General features: G+C 40.1%; 1 long non-coding RNA gene across 1 annotated transcript in view; it reads right to left on the bottom strand.

The window, feature by feature from the left end:
* The window catches only part of LOC116163496, a 42,294-nt gene extending 34,513 nt beyond the window's left edge, over positions 1-7,781 (bottom strand). The window contains exon 1 of the long non-coding RNA XR_004143749.1: positions 7,739-7,781. This is a non-coding gene — a long non-coding RNA (uncharacterized LOC116163496). The remainder of the gene's footprint in view (positions 1-7,738) is intronic.
* Positions 7,782-25,861: the final 18,080 nt, after the last annotated feature.

Genomic DNA, 25,861 nt, shown 5'->3' with positions numbered 1-25,861 from the left:
ATAATACGTTGCAGTTTACCAACGAAATACCAAACGGAACATAATTTTGAAGACCAATGCACCGTGACGTCAGCATGCAAGAGAACAACCCATCACTCTGGCGTCTCTACTGCAATGGTTCTTTAAAGTCCTGATCAAGGATTTACTGACGTCAGAGGTATGTCCACATGTCAATTCACAGCATCAAAACTTGCCAACCTTCGGACCTTACCTCCATATCATGCCAGTCTAAAATAAGTGAGGTCAAATTGACGTCCACGAATCTGAGGTTCTGAAAGGAAGTCCTCCCGGTTTTCCAACTTTCAAAAATTTAAACATCCTCAACAGGCCTTAACAGTTTTTAAGAATCATCAGGAGGAAATTCTTGTTGAGAGCCTATTTATTAATACGCACGGGCACATAAGAGAAGCCGATCTTTCTTTCGGACAAAAACTGTTAACGTTGAAATGCGGGTTTTGTAAATCGTTTTTTAAGGACCTAATTCCAAATTTTTTAAGTTTAAAGATGTAACTTTAAATCTCCAGTTTCGGCAAATTTAGAGATTTGCTCTCTTTTCGGTCATTGAGACGAAGTTTTGTTGTGAAAGCTTCACTTTCAATTCGGACGCATTTTTCTCACTTATTCTTCAGAATTTTTACTTCAATTCAATTTAATTTAGAGAATGTTATAATTTAAAGATCTAATTCTAATTAAGTTTAAAGATTCTTTCTCTTTCAATCTTTGGCTTTAACAATTTTTGTTCTATTTGGGAAATGTTTATTTTAGCTTTAAGTGGAAAAATTAATTACGCTGGAAATGAAGAAGAGCCAATAGTAGATTTACTAAAAATCTTAGTGTAGATACCAATAATTAATCTCAATTTTTAAAAATTTCACACAATTCTACATATTTCAAGTTACTTTTAAGTTGGGAGACAAATTTCACCCGACATAAAGGAATGGCAATTACACGGTTTGAACTGAAAATTAATGGAGATTATACTTTCGTCTTTTTTGAAACACGCCTAAGCCAATTTAAGTTGAAATAATTAATTTTAATTGAAAAAATGGTCACATAACTCCCAGAATAGGCTTTAACCGCGAGCTTTTGCAATACTTTCATTTCAAGACACTTTTGAGTTTTAAAATAAGTCGCAGTGAAAACCAAGAAATTCCTAAGGGTTAGTTATCAAAGATTCTTAGAGTCGATCAGTTTCTTGTTTCTTCAAACGCTCTGAAGGAAATTTTGAATTAAAAAAATGATTTTTTTGATAGCATCTTCAATGAATCGAATTTTTTTTGCAACACCCGCCGCTTTTGCATTGAACGCCGGTTTTACATCGACCGTCAATTTAGCATCGCCTCCTTTGGCATCGTATTGGGGAAGGGATGCTTGTCGACTCTTCCATCGATCGGATTGTGTCACATTGAGATGACTACTTTTAGGCCCTATAAACGTACACCTCAACCAATTTTGAACTGTGGACCTCCTTCCAATTTTTATGAGCTTCTCCTAAATGCCCTTTGTGTTAATACGAATTTCAAACTTACTTCAGGAACTAATTTTTGAATTTTTGCAATTTCTGCATCCTGAAGTCTAAAACTAAAAGTTTTGGAATTTCTGACGCGTCTCAGTTTTGTTGTAGTAACAGGGCGAGGCGAGGCGGCACAGCTGCAAAATCCGAAACTGTGACCTCTGTTGCATTAAAGAGAATATAATACGGGGCGTAGGCTGGGCCACCTCGCCTCGCCCCATTACTACCCATAACGCTTTATCGCAATGAAAGAGCGAGGCGAGGCGGCGCAGCCGCCGAAGCCGAAGCTATGTCCCCTATTGTACTCCTTTAATGATATAGGAGGTATAGGTTCGGCTGCGTCGCCTCCTGCCCCGTTGCAACCCATCGGAGATAATGCTTTAGATTCGGTACAGCTTTCCCGCAGTAAAAAAGCGAGGTGAGGCGGCGGAAAGACCGAATCCGAAACTATAACCCCTATTGTATTAAACAAAATGTAATACCGACCATAGCTTCGATATCGGCGGCTGCGCCGCCTCACCTCGCCCTATTACGACCCATCTGAGATAACGCATCATTGTAAAAACAGAGCGAGGCGAGGCGGCGCAGCCCCCGAAGCCGAAGCTATGTCCCCTATTGTACTCCTTTAATGATATAGGAGGTATAGGTTCGGCTGCGTCGCCTCCTGCCCCGTTGCAACCCATCGGAGATAATGCTTTAGATTCGGTACAGCTTTCCCGCAGTAAAAAAGCGAGGTGAGGCGGCGGAAAGACCGAATCCGAAACTATAACCCCTATTGTATTAAACAAAATGTAATACCGACCATAGCTTCGATATCGGCGGCTGCGCCGCCTCACCTCGCCCTATTACGACCCATCTGAGATAACGCATCATTGTAAAAACAGAGCGAGGCGAGGCGGCGCAGCCCCCGAAGCCGAAGCTATGTCCCCTATTGTACTCCTTTAATGATATAGGAGGTATAGGTTCGGATGCGTCGCCCCCTGGCCCCGTTGCAACCCATCAGAGATAATGCTTTAGTTTCGGTACAGCTTTGCCGCAGTAAAAAAGCGAGGTGAGGCGGCGAAAAGACCGAATCCGAAACTATAACCCCTATTGTATTAAACAAAATGTAATACCGACCATAGCTTCGGTATCGGCGGCTGGGCCGCCTCACCTCGCCCTATTACGACTCATCTGAGATAACGCATCATTGCAACAACAGAGCGAGGCGAGACGCCGAAGCCGAAGCTATGTCCCCTCTTGTACTCCTTTAATGATATAGGGGGTATAAGTTCGGCTGCGTCGCCCCGCTGCAACCCATCGGAGATTACGCTTTAGTTTCGGTATAGCTTTGCCGTAGTAAAAAAGCGAGGTGAGGCGGCGGAAAGACCGAATCCGAAACTATAACCCCTATTGTATTAAACAAAATGTAATACCGACCATAGCTTCGGTATCGGCGGCTGGGCCGCCTCACCTCGCCCTATTACGACCCATCTGAGATAACGCATCATTGTAGTAGCAGAGCGAGGCGAGGCGGCACAGCCGCCGAAGCCGAAGCTATGTCCCCTATTGTACTCCTTTAATGGTATAGGAGGTATAGGTTCGGCTACGTCGCCTCCTGGCCCCGTTGCAACCCATCGGAGATAAGGCTTTAGTTTCGGTATAGCTTTGCCGCAGTAAAAAAGCGAGGCGAGGCGGCGGAAAGACCGAATCCGAAACTATAACCCCTATTGTATTAAACAAAATGTAATACCGACCATAGCTTCGGTATCGGCGGCTGGGCCGCCTCACCTCGCCCTATTACGACCCATCTGAGATAACGCATCATTGCAATAACAGAGCGAGGCGAGGCGGCGCAGCCGCCGAAGCCGAAGCTATGTCCCCTCTTGTACTCCTTTAATGATATAGGAGGTATAAGTTCGGCTGCGTCGCCCCGTTGCAACCCATCGGAGATTACGCTTTAGTTTCGGTATAGCTTTGCCGTAGTAAAAAAGCGAGGTGAGGCGGCGGAAAGACCGAATCCGAAACTATAACCACTATTGTATTAAACAAAATGTAATACCGACCATAGCTTCGGTATCGGCGGCTGCGCCGCCTCACCTCGCCCACTACGACCCATCTGAGATAACGCATCATTGCAATAACAGAGCGAGGCGAGGCGGCGCAGCCGCCGAAGCCGAAGCTATGTCCCCTCTTGTACTCCTTTAATGATATAGGAGGTATAAGTTCGGCTGCGTCGCCCCGTTGCAACCCATCGGAGATTACGCTTTAGTTTCGGTATAGCTTTGCCGCAGTAAAAAAGCGAGGTGAGGCGGCGGAAAGACCGAATCCGAAACTATAACCACTATTGTATTAAACAAAATGTAATACCGACCATAGCTTCGGTATCGGCGGCTGGGCCGCCTCACCTCGCCCTATTACGACCCATCTGAGATAACGCATCATTGTAGTAGCAGAGCGAGGCGAGGCGGCACAGCCGCCGAAGCCGAAGCTATGTCCCCTATTGTACTCCTTTAATGGTATAGGAGGTATAGGTTCGGCTACGTCGCCTCCTGGCCCCGTTGCAACCCATCGGAGATAAGGCTTTAGTTTCGGTATAGCTTTGCCGCAGTAAAAAAGCGAGGCGAGGCGGCGGAAAGACCGAATCCGAAACTATAACCCCTATTGTATTAAACAAAATGTAATACCGACCATAGCTTCGGTATCGGCGGCTGCGCCGCCTCACCTCGCCCACTACGACCCATCTGAGATAACGCATCATTGCAATAACAGAGCGAGGCGAGGCGGCGCAGCCGCCGAAGCCGAAGCTATGTCCCCTCTTGTACTCCTTTAATGATATAGGAGGTATAAGTTCGGCTGCGTCGCCCCGTTGCAACCCATCGGAGATTACGCTTTAGTTTCGGTATAGCTTTGCCGCAGTAAAAAAGCGAGGTGAGGCGGCGGAAAGACCGAATCCGAAACTATAACCACTATTGTATTAAACAAAATGTAATACCGACCATAGCTTCGGTATCGGCGGCTGGGCCGCCTCACCTCGCCCTATTACGACCCATCTGAGATAACGCATCATTGTAGTAGCAGAGCGAGGCGAGGCGGCACAGCCGCCGAAGCCGAAGCTATGTCCCCTATTGTACTCCTTTAATGGTATAGGAGGTATAGGTTCGGCTACGTCGCCTCCTGGCCCCGTTGCAACCCATCGGAGATAAGGCTTTAGTTTCGGTATAGCTTTGCCGCAGTAAAAAAGCGAGGCGAGGCGGCGGAAAGACCGAATCCGAAACTATAACCCCTATTGTATTAAACAAAATGTAATACCGACCATAGCTTCGGTATCGGCGGCTGCGCCGCCTCACCTCGCCCTATTACGACCCATCTGAGATAACGCATCATTGCAATAACAGAGCGAGGCGAGGCGGCGCAGCCGCCGAAGCCGAAGCTATGTCCCCTCTTGTACTCCTTTAATGATATAGGAGGTATAAGTTCGGCTGCGTCGCCCCGTTGCAACCCATCGGAGATTACGCTTTAGTTTCGGTATAGCTTTGCCGCAGTAAAAAAGCGAGGTGAGGCGGCGGAAAGACCGAATCCGAAACTATAACCCCTATTGTATTAAACAAAATGTAATACCGACCATAGCTTCGGTATCGGCGGCTGGGCCGCCTCACCTCGCCCTATTACGACCCATCTGAGATAACGCATCATTGCAATAACAGAGCGAGGCGAGGCGGCACAGCCGCCGAAGCCGAAGCTATGTCCCCTATTGTACTCCTTTAGTGATATAGGAGGTATAGGTTCGGCTACGTCGCCTCCTTGTCCCGTTCCAACCATCGGAGATAACGCTTTAGTTTCGGTATAGCTTTGTCGTAGTAACTTTATGAAACTGATTAATTAAATAACTAATAATTCTGAGTATTAAATTACTTTAATTAAAAAAGCTGCAAGATTCATTTATTTACTAACGAGCTCTTAAACGGGGTTCGTGATTTTGTACTTTCTGTCCGTCCGTTCGCCTGTGTACATGATCCTCGCGAATGGTTTTGAATTTTCCAGTTCTCTTTTCAGTATTATGTTTATCGCCAAAATTTTCAGTGACCCAGGAGATCATTTGCTATATTTGTTACAAGTTTATTATTCCTTAAACTACGTTTAATCTTTTTTTAATTAATTGAGTCTTCAATTTATTTTTTTAATTTACAATTAACTAATTAAAATTTACCAAATTAAAAACCTCCAGATTGACGTGCAGAATTCGATTTTTGGTCTTAATGCTGAATTAATTGATCCTATTATTTCACTACTTAATTTAATTTTAAGCGTGTTCCTGCAAAATTGCTATTTTCTACTTAATACGGACCTTCGGGCTTCCAAAGCTTAAAGCTTCTCGAAAAAGATGGCATCCGGAACTCAATTTTTGATCAAATTTCTTAATTAAATAATTAACCTTATTCAATTTCTTTAATTCAAAAGGTAGGAAGGCGCAATTTATTATTTCGTAATCCTCGTGTAATCATTTTTTTAATTAATCATCAATATGGAAATCCGGTGTGGCCATTTTATGCTTCTCTATTTAAACTTACTCATTTGTAGGTATTTTCTTTTTTTTTAATTTAAATTTCTCAATTTTACGTGAAGTAAATAATTTTCTGCTTCTCACAGCGTTCAATTAAAAACCTTCAAATTAAGAGGCGATTTTTTATCTTAATTCTGATTACTTCACCACTAAATTTATTTTTTAATTGCTGCAGGCACATCCATCTCCCAAAAATTAAATATTCTGCAAAAGAGATCCAGAGATAGATCTTTAATCAAATTTCTCAATTAATTAATTAACCTGATTATACAATTAGTTTAATTAAAAGAGTAAGTTTCTTCAATTTATTGTTTCTTCAATTCTGTTTAACCTTTTTTTTTAAATAAAGAAATCGAATGCCCTCAATTTATTTTTTTTTAATTGAAACTTTTTAGTGATAGAGGATTGGCCTCTTATAGATTTCAAGAATTAAAAAAACTTTAAAATTAACTATCAACATATTGGTGCTTTCTTGAGCCGAATCAAATTTCGTTCCGCTCTGCCTTTTGGAACAACCCTAACTACATTCTTGCAACGATCAAGCAAAATAATTTTACCAAACGATAAAACAATAAACACTGGCGATTGCTCTAGTTTTAATTCAATAAGATAGTCACATAATTTGTTTGTTTTTTTAACACACCCGATTCAGTTTGAATTTGCTGGGTTTTTCGGAGAGAACGCGGAATCGATGGTGGAAAACTCAAAAATCCTCGTCTAGGACGGAATAGTTAACGACCCAGATGATAAAGCATTTCCTTGGCGGACGGGAAATAAAACAAACGTCGCGTTTATTGTTCTACTGCCGATAGTAAAACGAATCGTTCGAGCAAAATTCGCAGGTGGTGCAAACTTATATGGAATGTAGTGTGATAATTTAAGGGTAGAAACAAAAGCAACCTAAGATGCAATTAAAATCCTGAGATTTCCATTGGCTCTTTCGCTCGCTGCAATTCTCACCCTTAAGGACCACCAAATTAAGCGTCCATTTTCTAGGAGAGAGAGCCTTCTCTTCACATTTTGCTTAATGTTTCCCCATTTATAAAGTCTTAAATTTTAATTTCAATATACGTCGTCTCAACTAGAAGGAGTGCGAGCGATTGAAGTAAGGGAGGAGAGGCTGCGAGCGCCGTCTCCACGAAGAATAATTTTTCGCGCAAATTCCTACGGAATACTTCGTATTATACAAACAGAAACTTTAAGCAAAATACATAGTAATTTTATGTATCCAACGAAAATTTAGCTTTCTGCAAATAAGTCTGGTAATTTCGTAAGGAAATTGCTGTTTATTCTAGCAAAAGTTTGTTACGCCATGCTAGATAATCTCCAGGAATATTACGGTGGTTCTCATTTCCAACCCCCTCGTTTCTTTTCGCGAGTTTTTCCCCGCGCGAGAGGCGCGCAACCCTTTCCCCCCCGAAGAAGCCGCTCGTCGTTCGATTCTTGGTTCACCCTTACATAAAATCACATTAAAATTAACAACTAATACGATTACACCCGAAGAGCAAGAGATAATTAACGGAAATTCTATTAGAATTATTAATAACAACACGGGGAAAATTGGAAAATTGCGGTTATTGATTTATTATTTCGTAATTTATTAAATTATTATACTACGCGAGCTCTCGGATTTGTAGAATCATCCCCCGCGCGCGCTCCCTTAACAATTAGAAGTTACTTACGTGGGTTACGTGCTCGCGATGTCGCCGCCACAGATTTTCGAATCGGACTGAATAAAATATTCAAAAACGATATTCAAATATAGAGGCTAACCGAAAATTTACATGAGCCAGAACTAGAAAATCAAGTTAGCTTGTTGTGCCGGATGGTCATTGCAATTGTTTTCGAACGCGACTTGATGTCGGTAGAATCGTTGACCATAAGGGTGTTGTTCGCCCGAGGGGTTTTAAACTGACCCTTTCTTACGTCTAATACAATTCGCATACGCACCAGTTTCGGGAACAGGTTTCAAACTGACCACTCTGTATATTTTTTTTTCACGAAGCCGGACTCTATTCTTCCAAAAGGGAAGCGTTATTGTACATTTTTGAAAGGGGTTTGTATCGAAGAATGCGTTACCCGTATTCACACGGCGATAAGTAGGCCATGCAATGTTGCAAACAATTGAAAACTTAATTGCGTTCTCCCTAATTAGGGATTGTGCCATTAATAAACATTAATTCTTATCTTACATCCCCCTGGTCTCCTTTGCAGAAAGGGATGATATTAGAAAAATGAACGAGAGAGTTTAGTTCAATTCAAATTCAGTTTCCTGTACTTTCACCCTCCTGACACTATTTCCATTTTCTTACCGAATCAGGATTCAGGAGGTCAATTTATAAAACATTTTCGTATTCCTGTGATCCTAATACAACAATAATTCAAAGAAAAATCAGAACTCAGGAAGATGGAGAAGACCCCCTGCTTCTTGAAATCATATAATAACACATAGAACCTAAATAATTTATCAGGAGAACATAAGTGGGAAGTTGATGCCATTAAAATTTTCACCCTGTTATGTTTCATAAGGGAGGCAGAAGAAAAATGGGGAAGGTGGCGGAAATTATTATCGTCTCCTAACCAAAGTGTCTCATATCTTATGTTTTCCTAATAAAGATCTTTTGATTGACTCCAGAATGTGGAAAAGAGATGGAAATTAATCCAGAATCACAGAAATGAAGGAAGGGCCCACCTTTTTGCTTATTATCTTCTCCTAATACAAATTAAAAACTGTAACTCTAAGTGCCTTTATGGTAATCTTCTGGAAATTGCAATGGAACTGTCGCTGTGCTGGGGGGGTATTCCATACTCCCCGACCCCCCGGTAGAACTTTCTTTATTCCTAACCCGTTTACGATTCAGGGCTCGCATAACAGTTGTTGAAGAAGGATTATGCGGTCCTCTTCTCCGTACCGCCGAGAACGTAGCACCGGGGGGTTTGGGGGGGTATAGAATACCCCCTAGCAATACCTTTCGGCAACGAAAAATTCGATTACCATTTCTGGAAAGTTATGTTAAAGTGGCGGGGGTTCAAAAAGGCTAATCATTTTAAATTCTATCAGAACGTAACACAAGAGATGGGAATTTTGTATCAGGACAACATAAACCCTGAGTATCTGTTTTTATTCAGGGATTTATTGCGGTATCAAAAAGGTTATAAAAACGGGTTTTGCGTTTATGAGACCCTAGGACAATTCTGTAGTAAAATCTGGTATTAGGATATTAGGAGTGTTTACTGCTTAGGATGGACCCAAAATACCTCTTCTGATATCAAACAATAGTTGCTCCTCCTCATTCCTTATGGTGTCCTGATAGTTCGTAGGAAAATCACGAAAAACCTTTTAAGACCGTAATGACCGGTGATATTGAAAACCTTATCAAGAAGTGACAGGGGCTGAAACACTTCCTCTGGATTTAAGCAGTCGCTGTTCCTATTCGCCCCTTATGTTTCCCTGATAGTTCGGTTTTTGTGTGAAAAGTCACCTAAAACCTTAATCCGCAGTTGTATTAAAAACCTTAGCAAGAAGTAACAGAGCCCAAAATACCTGTTCTGGTCTCCAACAGTAATCGTTCGTACTCGACTGTTATAGCTTCCTGGTAGTTCGTTTTTTGTCACGGAAGCGGCGAAAGACCTAGAGCTTTAATTCCAGTAATATTAAAAACCTTAGCAAAAGGTAACAAGGTACCTCTTCTGCTATCAAACAGTCATTGTGCCTACTCGCTTCTTATGGTTTCCTGATAGTTTGCTTTTTGTGGCGAAAGTCATAAAAGACCTCCTAGAACCTCAATCGCCATTTAAATTAAAAAATCTTCGCAAGAAGTAATAGGGGCTAAAATACCTCTTCTGATCTCAAACAGTAACCGTTCCTTATGCACTCCTGATAATCTGAGTTTGGTCGCAGAGGTCCAGGAATACCTCCTAGATTTTTATACTCGCAGTGGTATCAAAATATATTAGCAGGAAATAATAAGAGCGTGGAGACGTTATTTTGACAATACATTTATGGGCATTCACGCCTCATCATGTGAATTTAATTTTAACATCTCAAGGAAAAGGGAATATGATACTTTGAGTGCAAATACCTCTTCTAACATCAGGCAGTAATTGTTGCTACTCGCTTCCTCTGCTTTCTTGATTGTTTGATCTTCGTCAAATCACGAAATACCCATTAGGACTTTATACTTTCCGAAAAAATTAGCAGGAAGTAACAGGAGACAAACACTGCATTGCCTCGTGTGCCCTCCTGATAGCTTCGTCCAAGTTAGAAATACACAAGAGGACTCCTGGAAGCTTAATCTCCCAACTATGTCGAAAACCTTAGTAAGAAGTAACTGGAATTTAAGTTATCCAACAGTAATTGTACCCACTAGCTCCGTATGCTCCCCTGATAGTATGTTCGATGTTAGTCCGAAATACTCCTAAAGCCATTTAGTCCTGTAGACAACACTTACACATTAGTAAGAGGTAACAGGGGATAATTTACCTCTTTTGAGTAATTGCTCCTACTCGCTCCGATCTCCTGATCTCAGACAGTAATTGTTCCTACTTGCTCCTTATGGTTTCCTGATAGTCCGGTTTTTGTGCCGAAAGTTATAAAAGACCTCCGAGAACCTTAATCCCCAGTGATATTGGAAACCTTAGCAAGAAGTAACGGCGGCTAAAATACCTTTCCTGATCTCAAATAGCAATTGTTCCTACTCACCCCTTCTAGTTTCCTGATAGTTCGGTTTTTGTAATAAAAGCCACGAAAGACCGCCTTAATCCATAGTGATATTACAAAACATTAGCAAATAGTAACAGGGACAAAAATACCTCTTCTGATCTGAAACAGTGATTATTCCTACTCGTTCCATTTGATTTCCTGATAGTTCGGTTTTTGTAAAGTCTCAATAGACTTCTTATGGTTTTCTGTTTTGACGAAAGTCACAAAAGACCACCTAGAACAGTAAAATTGAAAACCTTAGCAAGAAGTATCAAGGGCAAAATACCTCTTCTGATCTCTAACAGTAATTTTTCCTACTCGCTTCTTATGGTTTCCTGATAGTTCTCTTGCTTTTGTGACAAATGTCAGGAAATTCCTCTTAGAACCTTAATCCCCAGCGATATTGAAATCCTTAGCAAAAAGTGACAGGGGCTAAAATACCTCTTCTGATTTCAGACAGTGATTGTGCCTATTCGCCCCTTATGGTTTCCTGATTGTTCGTTTCAGTTGTTCCTACTCGCTACCTTACGGTTTCCTAATAGTTCGGATTTCTTCCGGCGAAAGTCGCTAGAGGCTTCCTAGAATTTGAATCCATTAATGAAAACCAAAAACAAACAAGAGCTATATACCTCTCTTAGTATCTAACAACTCCTAATATCCTGTTACAGATTCCTTTAAATTATTGTGCGAGGGTGAAGTGAAAAAACAAATTCAAATAATACAGTGATATAGCGTTAACGGGTTATGCTCTCCTGATATCTCATGATATAGGTCGAAACAGAAAATTCGGGAAAACCTAATAGAAACGTCACAAGGAAGAACCAATTTACGAAGAGGGACACAGAAAGGGAATGGTATATTAACATGCATAATAAAAGGGATAAGGGAAATAAAAGAGGGGGAAGGCGTACAGGAAAGACGAAAAGAAGTAGAGATGAAGGGAGTGAGAGAAAAGGAGCGCTAATATTTAGGGGAGATTTTAATGCCAAGTAGTAAAGGAACATGGGTAGAAATGGGAAGAGGAACGCAAGAGGTAAAGAATGCAACAAAGAGGGCAAATTGTTAGTGGAACTCACAGAAAAGAGAGGATGGAGAATACTAAACGGAGCTATGAAGGCAGACAGAGACAATACACATATATGGGTGGAAGATGGAGGTCGCTTTTTTTACATACTAGTAAAGGAAAAAAACAGTGGAAGAAATTAAAGAATGTAAGGTGGAAACAAAGACAAAATTAATATGGGAACAGAAAACTAAAGGGGAATGAAGAGATAAAACAAAGTAATGAGATTCTCGTATCCATTCAAGACCCCCCAGACCACCCCGTGTGTTTTCTCTCTCAAAACCTTAAGGCCTTAAGGATTCTTTTGAAAAATGCCAAGGGTAATAATTTTTGAATACTACGTAACCGGTGGGCCTAGGGGGTGTGGAATATTTCCAGGAAAGAGAGATTAAGTGTTCATTTCCCTACCACTATCATGAGATTCTCGTGTGCTGAGGGGTACTCCATACCCCTTAGACTCCCCGGTAATGTTTTCTTCCTCAAAGCCTTTAGGCCTTAAGGATTCTTTTGAAAAATGCCAAGGGTAATAATTTTTGAATACTACGTAACCGGTGGGCCTAGGGGGTGTGGAATATTTCCAGGAAAGAGAGATTAAGTGTTCATTTCCCTATAACTATCATGAGATTCTCGTGTGCTGAGGGGTATTCCATACCCCTTAGACTCCCCGGTAATGTTTTCTTCCTCAAAGCCTTTAGGCCGTAAGGATTCTTTTGAAAAATGCCAAGGGTAACAATTTTTGAATACTACGTAACCGGCGGGCCTGGGGGGTGTGGAATACTCCCAGAAAAGAGAGATTAAGTGTTCATTTCCCTATAACTATCATGAGATTCTCGTGTGCTGAGGGGTACTCCATACCCCTTAGACTCCCCGGTAATGTTTTCTTCCTCAAAGCCTTTAGGCCTTAAGGATTCTTTTGAAAAATGCCAAGGGTAACAATTTTTGAATACTACGTAACCGGCGGGCCTGGGGGGTGTGGAATACTCCCAGAAAAGAGAGATTAAGTGTTCATTTCCCTATAACTATCATGAGATTCTCGTGTGCTGAGGGGTATTCCATACCCCTTAGACTCCCCGGTAATGTTTTCTTCCTCAAAGCCTTAAGGTCTTAAGGATTCTTTTGAAAAATGCCAGGGGTAATAATTTGTAAATACTACGTAACCGGGGGGCCTGGGGGATCTGGAATACTCCCAGGAAAGAGAGATTAAGTGTTCATTTCCCTATAACTATCATGAGATTCTCGTGTGCTGAGGGGTACTCCATACCCCTTAGACTCCCCGGTAATGTTTTCTTCCTCAAAGCCTTAGGCCTTAAGGATTCTTTTGAAAAAGGGTAACAATTTTTGAATACTACGTAACCGGTGGGCCTGGGGGGTGTGGAATACTCCCAGGAAAGAGAGATTAAGTGTTCATTTCCCTATAACTATCATGAGATTCTCGTGTGCTGAGGGGTACTCCATACCCCTTAGACTCCCCGGTAATGTTTTCTTCCTCAAAGCCTTTAGGCCTTAAGGATTCTTTTGAAAAATGCCAAGGGTAACAATTTTTGAATACTACGTAACCGGCGGGCCTGGGGGGTGTGGAATACTCCCAGAAAAGAGAGATTAAGTGTTCATTTCCCTACCACTATCATGAGATTCTCGTGTGCTGAGGGGTATTCCATACCCCTTAGACTCCCCGGTAATGTTTTCTCCCTCAAAGCCTTAAGGTCTTCAGGATTCTTTTGAAAAATGCCAAGGGTACTAATTTTTAAATACTACGTAACCGGTGGGCCTAGGGGGTGCGGAATACTCCCAGGAAAGAGAGATTGAGTATTCATTTCCCTACCACTATCATGAGATTCTCGTGTGCTGAGGGGTATTCCATACCCCCTAGGTAAGAGAGATTCTCGTATGTCAGCCTAAAAATCAAAAAACAAATTTTGCAGTTTCAGAGGCTTGAGGGGCGAATATACCCTTGCTAAAGTTATAATTTTACTCATGTCTTTCGACAGTGGATTTGCCACTTTAGCCTCTTATTCGGCAAAATCTGTCTTCGCAATGTTTTCTAAACGTCATCCGAGCCTATTATTATGAGTGCAATGATAGAATTTGTCGTTTTATCCGTAGACCCTTCGAGAGTAGATTCTACCCTTTGGCGTCCGAAAGGTCTGATGATTATAATCACACATTTTGATAAATTCATAATTAGGTAATTGTGACTCCGAATCCCAAGCTAACTTGAAAAAGTGCGACCCCCAATAATGGAGTAGGTAAGGAGGCTGAAACTTTTAAGGATGCGAATCGTGTCGAAGGCCCCCCTTTGTGCAAAATTGGTACGCCGTTCGTCGCGCAATTTAAATTTCGTGGGTAGAGTAGCTGGAGGAGCTACTTATAACATAAAATAGTTTTGCCGAATAAGGAGCGTTGTTTCATTTATATTATATTACTGTGCGATATTAGATATGCAAATGAAGCTCCCCAGCGTTCCTGGCGGCAACAGCGTCAACTAATTGGCAACTTCTTAATGTCGTTTATACTTACTTTGCCAAGCTAGGCACGTCTCTTTGATATATTCACTATATTCTCCTCTAATACAATTCTAGGGGGGCGGCTCCCGTTCTATTTTCGAGTTAAGCGAATTCGCATTCTAATAAGGCGGAACGCGCTCGGTCTTCGTTTTTTACTTACGTATAATAAAGGTATGGCGTAATTAGAAGCGAAATTTAAATGCGAGGTCAATGGTCAAGCGAGACAAGGGTTGAGAGTCCAAGAGAAAAGGGTGTCATTCGATGTAAGATAGCGAGCGTCCGTGCGGCGCGCTTCCGTGGGAACACAATCAAGTTTGATGGTCAGTTACGGGACGAAAGGGTTTAAAACTGGCTTTTCCAAACCGGCCCGATGTCCAGGACGCTCAGTTTTCGGGGTAAAACCAGTCTATTATCATATCAATTTTGTTGCTAGGACTAAAAGACCGCCACCGTTCGTGACGTATACCCATTCCAATTACCTACTTTCGGCTGACCGTGATTTCTAGCACAATGCAAATTAAATCAAAGCGAATTAAGGGTAGGTTTTTTTTAAAGCGAAATACAACTGCAATTACACGCTGGCCGTTGGTTCGTCTCGAAGGAATTTCCCATTTCAATTGTGCACTCTACAATTAACCACGATTATTTGTAATTCGCCCACGAATTAGTGCTGCTTCCGCAAACAAATGCGATTCGCGTATTTGCATAAATGGACCATGATTGTCAATATTCTGCGTTAAAATTGCATGCAAACGCCACGTTCAAGAGAGTCTGTCTGTATAACCGAATAACGAAAGTAAAAGAACCATCAAGACTGAATGTTACCCTTCAATATAACGAGACATGAGAAAGGATAGGTAAGCCCGAGGGTAAGCCACCCCCACCTGCCCTTAAACATAAAGTAATACTCGTATGCATCAAATATCGCAACATTTCCAAGAAAAAAAAGGGAAGTTATGTCCCAATTGCATTATTCTCTTCTTCATCCATTTTTCTCCTCGTTCTCCATCGGCCAGTATTTCTTTGATTTTCCTTGTCTTTCTTACCTGGGGGGGTATTCCATACCCACCAGACCCCCCGATTGTGTATTCTTCAAAAACCGTTGGAATTTTAAAAAAGAATCTTTATGGCCTTAAGTTTTTGAGGGAGAAAACATTACCGGGGGGTCTGAGGAAATACTCCCCAGCACTAGAGAATCTCATGATAGTTGTAGAGAAATGGACATTGATTCTACCTAACAAAATTAATAAGAAAGTGTTTTCCCGAGAAATTTTGGTGCAGTCGATTTTTGGTAAAAAAGGAAGATAATACACTGCCTTTTTTTGAGGTTCGAAAAAAAATTGTCTCAGATCGACCCGGAAAAAAAATTTCTTATAGAATGTGGCCTGTAGAATCCATAATTTCAAACAGTTCCAAGATTGGGCTACTAGTTCAAAAGTTACAGCCCTTTGAATTTTCTTTCGAAATTGATTTCTAGTCCATAACTTTTGATTGAGAGGTCTAATCGAAAAAGTACGAATTGTTTTGGATTCTACGCACCAAAATTAATAAGAAAAAGTGTTTTCCCGAGAAATTTTGGTGCAGTCGATTTTTGGTAAAAAAGGAAGGTTATATATACACTACCTTTTTTTGAGCCCCGAAAAAAAATTGTCTCAGATCGACCCGGAAAAAAAATTTTCTTATAGAATGTGGCCTGTAGAATCCATAATTTCAAACAGTTCCAAGATTGGGCTACTAGTTCAAAAGTTACAGCCCTTTGAATTTTTTTCGAAATTGGTTTCTAGTCTATAACTTTTGATTGAGAAGTCTGATCGAAAAAGTACGAATTGTTTTGGATTCTACGCACCAAAATTAATAAGAAAAAGTGTTTTCCCGAGAAATTTTGGTGTAGTCGATTTTTGGTAAAAAAGGAAGGTTATACACTGCCTTTTTTTGAGCCCCGAAAAAAAAATTGTCTCAGATCGACCCGGAAAAAAATTTTCTTATAGAATGTGGCCTGTAGAATCCATAATTTCAAACAGTTCCAAGATTGGGCTACTAGTTCAAAAGTTACAGCCCTTTGAATTTTTTTTCGAAATTGATTTCTAGTCCATAACTTTTTATTGAGAGGTCTAATCGAAAAAGTACGAATTGTTTTGGATTCTACGCACCAAAATTAATAAGAAAAAGTGTTTTCCCGAGAAATTTTGATGCAGTCCATTTTTGGTAAAAAAAGGAAGGTTTATACACTGCCTTTTTTTGAGCTGCGAAAAAAAAATTGTCTCAGATCGACCCGGAAAATTTTTTTTATAGAATGTGGCCTGTAGAATCCATAATTTCAAACAGTTCCAAGATTGGGCTACTAGTTCAAAAGTTACAGCCCTTTGAATTTTCTTTCGAAATTTGTTTCTAGTCTATAACTTTTGATTGAGAAGTCTAATCGAAAAAGTACGAATTGTTTTGGATTCTACGCACCAAAATTAATAAGAAAGTGTTTTCCCGAGAAATTTTGGTGCAGTCGATTTTTGGTAAAAAAGGAAGGTTATACACTGCCTTTTTTTGAGCCCCGAAAAAAAATTGTCTCTGATCGATCCGGAAAAAAAATTTTCTGATAGAATGTGGCCTGTAGAATCCATAATTTCAAACAGTTCCAAGATTGGGCTACTAGTTCAAAAGTTACAGCCCTTTGAATTTTTTTTCGAAATTGGTTTCTAGTCTATAACTTTTGATTGAGAAGTCTGATCGAAAAAGTACGAATTGTTTTGGATTCTACGCACCAAAATTAATAAGAAAAAGTGTTTTCCCGAGAAATTTTGGTGTAGTCGATTTTTGGTAAAAAAGGGAAGGTTATACACTGCCTTTTTTTGAGCCCCGAAAAAAAATTGTCTCAGATCGACCCGAAAAAAAATTTTCTTATAGAATGTGGCCTGTAGAATCCATAATTTCAAACAGTTCCAAGATTGGGCTACTAGTTCAAAAGTTACAGCCCTTTGAATTTTCTTTTCGAAATTGGTTTCTAGTCTATAACTTTTGATTGAGAAGTCTAATCGAAAAAGTACGAATTGTTTTGGATTCTACGCACCAAAATTAATAAGAAAAAGTGTTTTCCCGAGAAATTTTGGTGCAGTCGATTTTTGGTAAAAAAGGAAGGTTATACACTGCCTTTTTTTGAGGCCCGAAAAAAAATTGTCTCAGATCGACCCGGAAAAAAATTTTCTTATAGAATGTGGCCTGTAGAATCCATAATTTCAAACAGTTCCAAGATTGGGCTACTAGTTCAAAAGTTACAGCCCTTTGAATTTTTTTCGAAATTGGTTTCTAGTCTATAACTTTTGATTGAGAAGTCTGATCGAAAAAGTACGAATTGTTTTGGATTCTACGCACCAAAATTAATAAGAAAAAGTGTTTTCCCGAGAAATTTTGGTGCAGTCGATTTTTGGTAAAAAAGGAAGGTTATACACTGCCTTTTTTTGAGCCCCGAAAAAAAATTGTCTCAGATCGACCCGGAAAAAAAATTTTCTTATAGAATGTGGCCTGTAGAATCCATAATTTCAAACAGTTCCAAGATTGGGCTACTAGTTCAAAAGTTACAGCCCTTTGAATTTTTTTTCGAAATTGGTCTATAACTTTTGATTGAGAAGTCTAATCGAAAAAGTACGAATTGTTTTGGATTCTACGCACCAAAATTAATAAGAAAAAGTGTTTTCCCGAGAAATTTTGGTGTAGTCGGTTTTTGGTAAAAAAGGAAGGTTATACACTGCCTTTTTTTGAGCCTCGAAAAAAAAATTGTCTCTGATCGACCCGGGAAAAAAATGTTCTTATAGAATGTGGCCTGTAGAATCCATAATTTCAAACAGTTCCAAGATTGGGCTACTAGTTCAAAAGTTACAGCCCTTTGAATTTTTTTTTCGAAAGTGGTTTCTAGTCTATAACTTTTTATTGAGAAGTCTAATAACCGCGGTTTCTGGGGGGTCTTCCTACCCCACAGGAATAAGAAAATCAACGTACATTTTACTACTACTAACAATCCCCCCCCAAACCCCCCTGTAACACTTTCGCTCTCAAAACGTTCAATCATAAAGTTTTTTTTCAAAAATTTGGTAAGTAGCAGGGTACTAAACATTTTGGGGAAGAATGTATAATTGTGGGGGGGGGGAGTATGGGCCCCCCAGGAATAAGAAAGCCAATGTTCATTTCTCTACAACTAACATCAGATCTTCGCGTGCTGGTGGGTATTCCATACCCCTCGAACCCCCCGGTAACACTTTCAGTTCAGTTGCGGCTACAACCTCTACCCTCCATCGTATTAAAAAAATAATGAACTACTACTAGTGCCTTTTTAACTTAACTAGATTTAGAATTTTTGGTTTCTTTGTATTGTTTAGCTTTGCGTATTTTTTGAATTTTATTTTAATTGATCCGAAGTATAGGAAAATTGACAGATGTGCCGCTTCATACGAGAGGTGAGCGCGACTTAGGTTTAGCGATAAAACGAGCGTATTTCGAACGCGTGAGCTGACCGCGATAACCGCCAGCTTTTGCGTTGGTTCCGTCTAGAGCAACCGACGAAAGTGCAGGATTACAGGGAACGCCGTCGTGGAAATTGCGTTTGTTCAGTTGCGACGTTTTACTGGGTGACCGCATATGGAAATCGGGTGACAGAAAAGAGAGCGAGGGAGTAGTATGCCGGCTCTCCGTTTGATTTCGATTACGCGGTTTTAAGAGAGAGTATAAATCGGTCATACAAATTCTTGTGAATCGAGGAACAATGAATTGTAGTAGGGCCTAATTTAAACTCGTGCATAAAATTGTGAGATTTAACACTTACCGTGTGTGTAGGGTAGTTTGGAGTTTGACTTTTATTTTTTATGCACTATAATACCCAATAACTCGAGTTATTTCTTCGAGAATTTGACTGCCGTTTAAAGAGCATCACCCCAAAAGCGATCCAGTTTTCAATTTTTCTTGGAGGGAGTCTTTTCAAGGGCGGAACATGCCAAGGCAAAACATCCCGTTTTGGAAGTCATTGGTCTTTAATAGCGTTGAGAAGCATTCGAACGATTTGAGAGCCTTTTGCAGTTTGTAAGAGGGTCATGAAGTATCTTGAAAAGTCTTGAAACTCATTGGTTTGGAAAACATTCCGCGACTTTAGGGCTTTTACAACGCCTAAGAGGCCTTCCACATTCAAGATCCTTCATGGGATAAGAACCTTGATGACTTTTAAAGACTGCTTGAAAACCTCTTAAAGATAAAACACGAAAATGTCTTGGTTCCCCTGACTTTCAACATTGTAGCTTATTGCGTAAGAAAAACACGTGCACTTTCGCACGTTTTCGATCAAGGAAAATCCGCTTTCGCCCCCCCTGCGAAACCACGCGGATTTCCGCTTATAATCCAAAAAGTGTGACATTGAAAATGGTTCCTCTTCCCAGATTGATCGATGTCGACAATGTAAATTACCGTTACTTTACTACATAGGTACAATTGAAGAACCTTGCCGCGAAAGGTCCTTGTGTTAGTCATCGAGGAATGTATTATAAAGATCGTTGTACTCTTGCACAACGTTTAATTTTAAACAAATTAGCTCGCGACCCTCGTATAAATTATCCCATTGATAACGTGTTCGCGGTTATCGACGTGCGTGATTAGTTTTTTTTTGTCTTCATTCGCCGAAAGGAGATTTACGACCGGAGGCGCGCTTTCGGTGCATGTGCATCATCTTCTTAGAAAACGTAACAAAAAATCGAATACAAGGAAAGGTCGGTTAGTAACCCTTTTCGATTTAATACGCGAGTAGTGCGGCAAAAAAAAAGTTGAGGAGGAATTTCCTGTAAGAATTTATGAAGGTATTGTTTCGTTGACTTCCAGTTTCATTTATAATCAGTTCAACGATCTAAAGAGCGGCATACGTCTTCTTAGAATGGTGATTTTTGCAAAAAGAGGCGAGATCGATCTATTCCGTGCCACGGCATTGATTGACATAATTATAGGGACCATTTCGGAAATCTTATAACATAAATTTGCGGAATACGTCAAGAATCCTTAATGAGGAAGAACAGTGCACCCGTAAGAATAATTTGAAGCTTTTTAGAATAGTGGGCATGCATATTCCAAGTGCGAGTCTCTTTGAAAATAACGTCTCATGGGACCCCCGAAAAGTTCACCCTTAGCAGCAACTCTCAAAATCCTCTTCCACCAGAAACTTTGTCCACCGAATATTCGCCTTCCTTCCTTCTTCGTACACGAATTTTGCTTGGGGCAAGGCAAGTTTCCTGGACGTATTTTCTATGAGCGACCATTACTGATGCAAATATATTTCGTCGTGGAGATTCAGAAGGAGAATATGTCGAATTTCCGAAATAAAATTGTTATTTTTGTAGTTCCATTCCATCCCATCACACAATGGAGAGTAGTTTACTTCTGCGTTACTCCCTTTTGCCACCCCACGGTGGTATAAGCCACAAAAAAGTAGTTTAATTAAGGTTGCTTTTACTTACTTCTTTGTCTTGTTGCTAGAGTTCACGCTTTGTATCTTTCTGCACTTAATTCCATCCCCATTTCAAATTGATTACTTTCTTGATTTTTTTTAATGTATTTGAGATATTAGCTACCGTTACTTTGTGCATTAGTTTTTAAAGTTACCAAGACTTTGTCCAAAGCCATTTTCAATTACTTTATTTATTTTGCTCCGAATTAGATTGTTTATGTCTTAGAATTTATTAGATTGCTTCACTGTGGAATAGAACTTTAGTTATTTGTGCTTCGTATTCTTGAATTGAACGTCACGTTTATGCTTTTTAGACCCCGAAGATTGTAACGATAATCCGTGGTCGATCGAAAGGTTGCATTATTGATTCTTATTGAATATTCTTTACAGTTTTTATTCCCGATTGCTTCCGTGTCAGACATCAGCACTCCTTACGCAATATTTTATGTACCGCGCTATTCACTACCCCTTTTATTTGTTTGTGTTGTGATCTGTTACAGATTAGGCAGAACGCGCCCTTCTGAATTCAGAGGATCGCTACATCCATAATTCAAAGGTCTTTTTTACGTGTTGTGGCAAAACTCAAACGCACTTACTTCCACCTCCTCACGCCCTAATACGCGATTCCAAATTGGAACTAGCTAGGGATTATTACTTAGAACTAACGTAATTGGTGGATGTCAAACGAATCAGAGTAGTACTAAAATTTCAATAATACAGCGCTATTGTAGGACGATAATTAATCAAGAAAGATGGGTAGGGAGCAATCCGGGGGAGATTTTGAAAGGCGTTCGGTTTTGGGCCACCGATACCTCAAGTGCGTAGACCAAAGCAGAGTTTTGATTCCGTTTTTTGGCCGTCGTAGAAAAATTCGGGTTCAAGTTACGAGAAAATTAGTCCTGAACCAAAATTTTCGCGAGTTAGTATCATGCGGAAAAATTCACGGTTAAAAAGGGCGTAGAAAAAAATGCAAGCTTATTAAATATCTCCTATCGAACTTCAGTTGAGAGAATGATTTTCGAAGGAAATTAATTTAAGATGTATTAGCCAACAAAATTTGAACCAAACACTTATTCCAGCCGTCTCCTACTACAGTGTACCACATCGTTTGCGATTTTTTGATCAATTGGCCCAAGGTAAATGGATTTTGGGATTTTTGAAATTCATAAAAGACAATTTGCAAACTCGATACGCACTAATTTGAATTTGAACTCCCAGTTGGACGCATCTCAAGCCTTTAAAATATCTTTAAGAGCACTTACGATACTTAAAAAGAGAACCTTCCCGGTTATACATTCCCCCCAACAAATGTTTAGAACCCTTACCACTTACAACAAATTTTTGAAAGGGTTGAACATTTTGAGAGCGAAAGTGTTAGCGGGGGGTTTGCGAAAGTCCTATGTTAGTTGTAGGGACATGAACATTGTTATGACTTAGAGCTAACGTAATTGGTGGATGATAAACGAATCAGAGTAGTACTTAATTCTTCATACCCCATTAATAAAGCGCCATTTTAGGACGATAATTAATCAAGAAAGATAGGTAGGGATCAATCCGGGAGAGATTTTGAAAGGCGTTCGGTTTTGGGCCACCGATACGTCAAGTGCGTAGTCCAAAGTAGAGTTTTTGAAGAGATTCCGTTTTTTTTGGCAGTCGTAGAGGTCAGGTCAGAAAAGCTCGGGTTCAAAATTGGTCCTGAACCCCCGGATTACTCCCTACCTATCTTTCTTGATCAATTATCGTCCTAAAATGGCGCTTTATTAATGAAATTTTATTAAGTACCACTCTGATTCGTTTAACATGCACCAGTTACGTTAGCTCTCGAGTCGTACCTCACAATCCCGCGCTTGTTCAAATTTGGAGTCGCGTATTAGGGCGCGAGGAGGTGGAATTAAGTGCCATCGAAACTGAAATTTTTCATTTAATAAATAATGGGGACGGCGAATTGCATTAAGTGCATTTCATTAAACAAATCGAACCAAATCTTCCTTTGGCTGGACCCCCCAGATCCCCCGGTGCTGTACTTGTCCCATTAATTTTATACTATCAAAGACGTACCCACATTCACAATACAACTGTATTACATTGGAAATAATTTTCCAGTACGACAGGGGTGGTTAGAATAATAATCTACAGGCTGGACTCCTTGGAACATCTAAAGGAGGTAAGTAACCTCTATTTACAGGTTGTGCGAGCAGCCATACTATACGCGGCGGAGTTGTGGGAACAGAAGGCTCATAGAGGTACTCTCTCCACGCAGTAACTGGGTAGTTGAATTATACAGGGCAACAGCACACTGATAATATACTTCCACGTGAATACATAAATAAATACTTAATAAAACAATGTTCATGTCCCTACAACTAACATTGGACTTTCGCAACCCCCCCCCGGTACCGCTTTTGCTATCAAAATAATCCCCCCCCCCCCAGGCCCCCCTTTCTCTTTCAAAACGTTCAACCCTAAAGTCTCCTTTCAACAATTTGTTGTAAATGGTAAGGGGGGAATGTATAACTTTTCCAATGAGAAAATATTAAGACAGGAGCCAAGTGGAGGAGGTGCGTTGGGAAGAAGGAAGATAATTATGGTCCCTTGCATACGCGGAGGGCACAGTAATAATGACAACAAAGATAGAACATATAAAAGAAGTGATGGGAAGAATGGAGTTAAATGTCGAAAAATCGAAGATGTTGAGATTTGTGAAGGGGGAGTAGGGAAAAGGGCGGTGGAATGGAAGTGGGGGGGGGGGGGGAGGTGATTTTAAATACTTAGGATACCAAATGCAGTGAAATAATGGGACAAACGCATACATAATGGAATTAAGGAAAAACGGGGAGGTGAGAGCGAGAGGCAGCGGAGATGTAGGGATGGATGCGGAATGGGACTGGGACGAACTAGAAAGAATATATACAGGGTGATTCCTATAGTACCTGCCACCGTTTGGGAGCGTATAGGGGGTGCCTAGGGGANAAAAGTGTTTTCCCGAGAAATTTTGGTGTAGTCGATTTTTGGTAAAAAAGGAAGGTTATACACTGCCTTTTTTTGAGCCCCGAAAAAAAAATTGTCTCAGATCGACCCGAAAAAAAATTTTCTTATAGAATGTGGCCTGTAGAATCCATAATTTCAAACAGTTCCAAGATTGGGCTACTAGTTCAAAAGTTACAGCACTTTGAATTTTTTTTCGAAATTGGTTTCTAGTCTATAACTTTTGATTGAGAAGTCTGATCGAAAAAGTTCAAATTGTTTTGGATTCTACGCACCCAACCCAAATTAATAAGAATAAGTGTTTTCCAGAGAAATTTTGGTGTAGTCGATTTTTGGTAAAAAAGGAAGGTTACACTGCCCTTTTTTGAGCCCCGAAATAAAAATTGTCTCAGATCGACCCGGAAAAAAAATTTTCTTATAGAATGTGGCCTGTAGAATCCATAATTTCAAACAGTTCCAAGATTGGGCTACTAGTTCAAAAGTTACAGCCCTTTGAATTTTTTTTCGAAATTGGTTTCTAGTCTATAACTTTTGATTGAGAAGTCTGATCGAAAAAGTACGAATTGTTTTGGATTCTACGCACCAAAATTAATAAGAAAAAGTGTTTTCCCGAGAAATTTTGGTGCAGTCGATTTTTGGTAAAAAAGGAAGGTTATACACTGCCTTTTTTTGAGCCCCGAAAAAAAATTGTCTCAGATCGACCCGGAAAAAAATTTTCTTATAGAATGTGGCCTGTAGAATCCATAATTTCAAACAGTTCCAAGATTGGGCTACTAGTTCAAAAGTTACAGCCCTTTGAATTTTCTTTCGAAATTGGTTTCTAGTCTATAACTTTTGATTGAGAAGTCTGATCGAAAAAGTACGAATTGATTTGGATTCTACGCACCAAATTAATAAGAAAAAGTGTTTTCCCGAGAAATTTTGGTGCAGTCAATTTTTGGTAAAAAAGGAAGGTTCTACACTGCCTTTCTTTGAACCCCGAAATAAAAATTGTCTCAGATCGACCCGGAAAAAAAATTTTCTTATAGAATGTTGCCTGTAGAATCCATAATTTCAAACAGTTCCAAGATTGGGCTACTAGTTCAAAAGTTACAGCCCTTTGAATTTTCTTTCGAAATTGGTTTCTAGTCTATAACTTTGATTGAGAAGTCTGATCGAAAAAGTACGAATTGTTTTGGATTCTACGCACCAAAATTAATTAAAAAAAGTACGAATTGAAATTTTGGAGAAATTTTGGTGTAGTCGATTTTTGGTAAAAAAGGAAGGTTATACACTGCCTTTTTTTGAGCCCCGACAAAAAAATTGTCTCAGATCGACCCGGAAAAAAAATTTTCTTATAGAATGTGGCCTGTAGAATCCATAATTTCAAACAGTTCCAAGATTGGGCTACTAGATCAAAAGTTACAGCCCTTTGAACTTTATATATATATATATCTATATAAAGGACGAAAAATCAAACTAATAGCGAGATTCAGATGCAGAAACGAAGAGGAAAGAAGAGAACAGATTCAGGCTTTGTGGAAAGAAAGATACTGACCATCTGATATGGGAATGCACAAGTACAGAAGTGGAAAGTGAAATACTGTACAAGGGGTGAAGAGGAGAAATTTGTTGTAGGTAAAAGGGGATTTCATGGGGTGGTTTTGTTTTTACTAGACTCTAATGTTGTAGAACAAAAGTGTCATTTGCAATTCACACTCACTTTCAAATTACGGGTTTCACTGTACAAAGTCCGATTAGTAGAAAAAGTAGTTTTTACATTCGAAAATGGAAGGGTGGCGCATGGGTCCGTCATGCGACCTAAATTGTTACCCTGAACGCGATTCGTCGAACCCGTACCACTTTCTCAGGTGAACGAACCCAATCACGCATTCGGAACCCCCCGTTTTGTTTTTTCTTAAAAAAAAAAATGATCGCGAAATTGAGTTCCAGAAATCGGGGATGCGAGGTGCCGTCGCGCTGAGAAGAAATACCCGGAATGTCGAACAATGGATGCCAATAACGACTTGCCACTTTTTTGTGATTGTTTTTTTTTTCAGATGTAGGTAGATGCCATTTCCGTTTGGCGTGAGTCGTCCTTCTTAT

The sequence above is a fragment of the Photinus pyralis genome, unplaced genomic scaffold (genome assembly GCF_008802855.1).
Source record: "Photinus pyralis isolate 1611_PpyrPB1 unplaced genomic scaffold, Ppyr1.3 Ppyr1.4_LG2, whole genome shotgun sequence".
In the NCBI taxonomy this organism is placed as follows: domain Eukaryota; kingdom Metazoa; phylum Arthropoda; class Insecta; order Coleoptera; family Lampyridae; genus Photinus; species Photinus pyralis.
The sequence above is the reverse complement of the archived record's forward strand: the minus strand, read 5'-3'. Positions and strand labels throughout refer to the sequence as shown.